Here is a 6,541-nt window from a genome sequence, read left to right as displayed (position 1 = left end):
CGCCGCGCACACCTGAGGGGCCGCCGGCGGCGGGCGGAGCGCGGCCGGGGGCGGAAGGGAAGGCCAGGGCCGAGCCCGCCCGCGGCGCCGGGCTTCCCGTCAGGCGCGGGGCTCCGCGCTCTCGCCGCGCCCCTGCGCCCGCGGCCATGGCGCAGCCGGCTCCAGCGGCGGGCGGGCCCGGCCCGGCGCCCCGGGGGCCGCGCTCCGTGCCGGGGGCCGCTTCGGCCCAGCGGGTCACCCTTTTCCCAGCAGAGTTTCCTCCGGAGCTACGCTGAGTTGGCTCTGCTGCAGCTCCCGAGGGTGAACGCTGTGATCGGTGGTGGGCGCAGGGAGAAAAGCCTCCCCAGGAGCCCGGCTGTCCTTAGAGCTCTCCCAGTCCCTTCACCCGCACCGAGTGTTGGGACCCAGGCCCGCATCCTTCCAGGCCCCGCCGGCCGTGAAACAAGTCATCTGGTCGTCAAACAAGTAACGTATCCACAGCAAGGCGGCCCGGTTGGGTTACTATAAAGGACGTAATTCCATCTTGTCCCACTGAAAATGGACAAAGTTTAATGTGCCTTATTTTTTCCTTATCAGTTCCTTCGTTGGAATTATAATTGTAATTTGTATTTGCCCATTACTCTGGCTCTTAATGAATGCCTAATGGATGATTGGCTTGAGGATCAATAGTATCCTGTCAGGTGTACCTGGAATGAGAGAAATGGATGTCATAACAAATACTTCTGCTGTGCTAAAGATGCAGAAATAATAAGCGGGTCAGTACAAACAAAGTTTGCCTCTAGGGGAGAAGGTCCCACATTCAGCACAGCCATGACCTGCCTGTTCTGCAGCTACAGCCTATTTCACGTGTCTGTGCAATTTTAAATAATAAACCACAGAACATTTTTTTTCACAACTAAATTCTCCCCAATCTAACCAGACAACTCGTAAACCTTCAATGGACCCATGACTGTAAAATCATTTCATCTGAGTTTTTGAGCAGTAATCCTCAAATTATGGGTCTGTAAAAGCAATAATGGAAGGTTTCATACAATAATTTTTCCTTGGTGAGTCTATTCTTTTAATCTAAAAAATGTATCTAGTCACTTCTACATTCTGCATTAACCCTTTTTATGATAATTACGAGTAAATTGCATCTCTCATTTCCATGAAATAACACCCTTGCATCTCACCAAAACGGTAGACTGTATAGGATTGAAAGCAAAATGATGGATGTAGACTTTTTTTTTAACAGATTGTGTCCATGCTGCTAACTTGTTAAGATAAAAATCCTTGCAGTTTAGAGTTATACTTTGATGTTCACATAGGACTAATTTAAAATCTTGAGAGCTGATTTTCAGTCACACAGTTTTGTGTTCACATAAATATATGTAATTTTAGAAAACTATATATGATAGTACATATTTGTATGCTCCAGCATCTAGTGGCCTAAGGGAATTATCACATCACAACATCCACCTTGAAAACATAACCAGCAGAACCCACCCTAGGTGCTTTACTTCAGGGTGATCTGCAGATTATTTTAAAACCACTTTAAAAGAGTTGTGCCAAACTAAATCATTGCTCAAGCCAAGTGTCAAGCCTTCATATCCCATTTCAAAACATATGATACAGAGATGGCTCTAGGAGTAGACATTATATATACTGGAGCTATATGTTCATTCATTTTAATGCTTTTGACAGAATTGGATCACAAAAAAGTCATGTAACACCACCAAAATAAAGTTTTGATGAAGTTTTACTGAACGTAGTCAAAAGACACTACAATTTTTAAAAATATGCAGTAGAAAAATGAAGACAGAGAATGATAGAGCAATATTGACAAAGATTACGGATTCCATCAATATTAGTACTAAAAACATTAAAATAACTTGGAACCTTAGCCTGTCCATGTGTAGTACCTGTCTTATTCTGATTACGTGTCATTTTATTACTTTATTCACATCAGTTCCCCCTGTATCTAGATTTTGTAGCTAGTAAAAGCTTATGTTTTTTTTACAAGCCTCTCTATCTATGGATTAATTTGGTTGAGATTTCTTTAAACTAAGACTATAATTTTCCTAGTTCCAGAAGTAATTTATATGCATTCATCTCTCTTTTCAACAAGTATCAGTTTCAATGCTTGTACAGATTTGTGCAATCAGCAAGACTGCCATCCCATATTATCACCATTGTTCTCTTTTGACAGCCAGCATTAAAGAAAAGTTGGGTAGGAAACATTAGGTGTGGTAACACATTGTTTGTCTCAGCCTCACACTGTTCATCTCTATTTTTATTGCATCACTGCACAGCAATATCTAGCTGCACTTAATAAGGTTTACATTTAGTGACAACTACACTTTCCCTGAAAGAGAAGAAAATTCTCAAGGGTATTTTGCTCCACCAACTTTAACACTGTTTCTACCTTGATCCATTATAGCTCATTACTAAACTTCACAGTGATCTATTTTCCTTCCTCTTCTTCAGGAATTTGTTATTCATGAATTCTGTGTAGAGCTGGAAAAACCCTGTTGTAATTCACATTCATTTTATGAAATGTGATGGGAATAAATATGAGCAATTTGGTATCACAGGAAAGCGAATCCAAATTGTTTGATGGAGAAATACTGTAAGAACATCACCAATGTATAGGCATTTTTCCAAAGAGAGTGCAAAGCTCTGATATTCCTTTATGACACCCTGAACATTCTATGAAATCCTGAGTTTGTATCAAGCAGACCAGATTATGAGCAGCAATTACATTAGGGTAATTGCTTGAAAAACAAAATAAAATTATTCTCCCTTGAAAGGGTTCAGTTGTCTTTGTAACTACTATCAAGGCAGCATTAATTGCATATTAGGTTTTTTAATACTTGTAACTTAGCTCTCTTAACAAAACTGAACGTCCACACAACCTACTCCAATAAGTAAATAATGTCTCATTTTTATTTGTGTAATTGAGATCAGATTTTTGAAACATGCAGCTTAATTAAAGAGGATTAGAATTGTCTGCACTTCAAATACTTACAGAAATAATTGGAGGAAGTTTATCAATGACAAGAAGTCATTCCAGACACGTGAAAGAAAAAGCCGAGACACAACAAGCACTGTTTTATTTCTCTCATCTTTTTGGCTTTAAATCCTTTCAGTGTGACTCAGTTTTTCAAGTACAATCTCAAGTTGCTGCTTTATGTCAGCAGTTGTGTCAGCTGTTTCAGGAGGCTGCCATCCATCACAGGCCAGCACACACACTTTGTTGAGTTGCACTCCTCAACTCTGCCCTTGAATCTTCTGAGCACCCTCCCAGTCCCACTGCACAGCACAGGGATTCTGCAGTTCACACAAGGACAGGGAGTTCCTACACGTTTATTTCACTCCTGACGCCACAGTGAAAGGCCCTTTCAATATCACACCACGACTCCTACTTCCCTGGTGACTTTCTTTTAATAACTGTATCAGGATTGATTTAAACCGTGGTGATGCTGGGTTTTATTATCTACACAGTAGAAAAGCACTGCAAGACAATAGTGAGACCCCATATGTACTAAGATACTAAACTGATTTCTTTAGATATCTATTGATGAGACGAGTTTGGATGGTTTAATTTAGTTTATGATAAATCCTTTTGTGCTTTGGTTATATTAGGAGCTTACTCTGGTAGCTGGAGTCTTAAAGGATTTACTATTCTCCTTGACATACAAAATGTTTGGTAAATGAGGGCTAAAGTAACTCAAGAAGTAAGTCTTTTCTGCTTGTAAATGATAGAAGAGCAGTACCAAAATAAGGCTGAATTGCATTTTAGGTGAATTAAAGTGCTTTCAGATTCCACTTCACCTACAAAAATTCAGAGAAATAACAGGCTCAGCAGGGCTTGAGGTTGTCTTTATTACTTTACTTCTTTTCTACAGAAGGAAATGGAACAAACTATCAATACATCCTTAGTCAACATACACTAGCTGCATGAGTTACTAGACTTATTTTAGAATTTAAGTAGGAGATCAAACAGATTGGAATTAGAAGCATGAAAGCTCCTCTAATTCACAGAATGAACACAGTGAATGCACACTAAAGCTATCTCCTAGGGAGAGAATAAATATCTTTGCTTGGAATGCATATTGTTATCAGAGCAGATGAAAACAGCCACCTGAGGTTGCTCAGCAATGTGCTCCCAGCCTTCAATTCTGTTAAAAAGAAAAAAAAAATATTGGAAATTAATTGCAGTGTTACATACAATCAGGCTTATCTAAAATGGAACATGCACAGAAAAGCAAAACATATAATTAGGACTCAACAGACACCTTCAAATTAGTTCAGTGACTGATTTTTGTACTGTGGAGAAGTACAAAATACTGCAGTGCAGATGCAGAGGCTGCAGAGCAGCTCCCCTGTCACATCACCCTGTGGTGTTCCCCCTACCAGGCCAGAAAATGCTCTCTGGTGTAATGTTATCCATTAGCTGGGAACACTAATAATTTTTAGAGCTGTCTTCCATCCATTCTTACAACTGGAAAACTTGTGAAAAGACAAGTTAGACAGACCATGCTCTTCACAGCAAGCTGATGTCTGAGGAATGGTGCAGCAAGTAACTCAGAGCTGGTGCTCTGCCATTTCACCAAGAAGCACTGGGTTAAAAACGGCAGCAATACTGACAGTACAGGTCTGAACCAGACTACATGCACTGCAGCAATCCCTCTGTAAAGTGAGTAATAGTTACAGTCTATACCACACAGTACACTTACTACAGACTGCCATTTCACTTGCACCCAATTACCAGTTGAGCAGGAAAAGCACCATAAAGGGTAAGGATAACCAGGCTTCTCCTGTTTCACTGACAATTAAATATTTTTATCTCTTTTATTTCCTACTACTTGTGTTACCAACAACTAAAATTTAGCGTCTCTGGCTAGTCTTCATAAAAATTTGGCCCAGATACTTCCCTAAAGGTTTTATTTTGTCCTAGAAAATGCAATTTGTGTTCCACCTGTCTCAGGGGTTGTCACTAAGACTGATGTATGGCTTTGTTTCTTTTACTTGTCTATGATAGTTATAAAGTTCCAATGGTATGTTTTCAAGTATAAATTTCTCTTACACCCATTCTGCATGAAGTGTGGTGCTTCTTATTCACTGCAATAGGTTTAAAAGTCCTTATTCACCTACCCCACATAGGTTTAAAAGTTCAAATGATCTTACAGTATGAAAGTATCCTTAGAATCAACTAGAATAATAACTATTGGCAATTCTAAATTTTCTTCTTGATGTTCTCAATATACATTCATATGGCACAGTGGTTTTTGTGTTCATAAAAGAGCAAGTTACAGCTTATTTCCCAAAGCTCTTCTTAACATGAGTAGACTGGTAACACAGCAAGAATTTGGAACTGTGCCTCAGTGAAACTGTTCCACAGAAAGAGTGAAAAAGGATACAGATGAACATGAGCTCACCTAAAAAAAGTCTACTCTTAGTATTGTATTAAAAAGGACATAACGATTACAATGTATTGATCATCAGGACAATAATCTGTTTAGCTAATTTCAGCAAAAGACAAAATAAGTTTAAAGCACTAGAAAAGAAGAAATGCCAACCTGTGCTGAAGTGTGAATGTCAGATCTTTACACAGGCTGTGAGCCAACACCTACCAGGAGGAGGACACAGAACATGTTAAGTCCATCACTCCTAAGTCATGAGATGGATTTCCATGACAAAATGCTCTGCTCTCTATGGTTTGTCACACTGGATAAACAAAGACTGTCTTTCTGGATCATCAGTGGTTCTGCCAACCATTGACAGTATCAGCTAGAACGGTAAAAAACTGGTAGCATGTCATCAAGGATGGTGGGCTTGGAGCTAGGGATAGGAAATTATACCTGCCCTGAAGGTGTAGTGTTTTTATCTCTCTTCCATGCTGTGTAGGCTGTTTTTATTACTGCACATTGTACAAAATTTCTAAAAAGTAGAATCTGTCTGAAGTGTACAAGTGAAATCTAATATAAAACCCAGTAATGTTTTCACAAATCAGCATGCAAATTCAGACCACATTACATTGAGAAAAAAAAAAAAAAAAGGATAAGTATAAGCCATGGAACAAAACTACTGCCAGAGATTTGTAGAATAATCAAAGCTGCTTCAGCATTCAGTGGAGTTTAAAACCATGAAAAGTCAGATTTTCTTGTGCATAAAGCAAACCCTGTAATCCAATATACCCTTTAACTGTGACACAGTCTGTGCAGCAGAGCTGTGGATCCTAGTTGTATGTTCCAACCAAAGCATGAAAACAAAAGGAGAGCCTGTGATATATAGGTAGAAGAACAAGAAGGGAAAGTAATTTCAACAAGTGAACAATGAGTGAACAAGACTGGCAGCCCTGTGGATTCATACACACATAGGCTGTAACTATGCCTAGAGAGAAGAAAAAAAAAATAGAGTGAGTATGAGGATAATCAGTGATTTAGATGATCAAAACTCTTTTCAGAGAGCACTGGTACTTGTTTTCACAAAGCTTTAACCATATATATTGTTAGGATACAACATCATATGTAAACCCAATGCCTGAGGCAGTGACATA

This window comes from Sylvia atricapilla, chromosome 12 (assembly GCF_009819655.1).
Source record: "Sylvia atricapilla isolate bSylAtr1 chromosome 12, bSylAtr1.pri, whole genome shotgun sequence".
NCBI classification, from domain to species: domain Eukaryota; kingdom Metazoa; phylum Chordata; class Aves; order Passeriformes; family Sylviidae; genus Sylvia; species Sylvia atricapilla.
The sequence above is the reverse complement of the archived record's forward strand: the minus strand, read 5'-3'. Positions refer to the sequence as shown.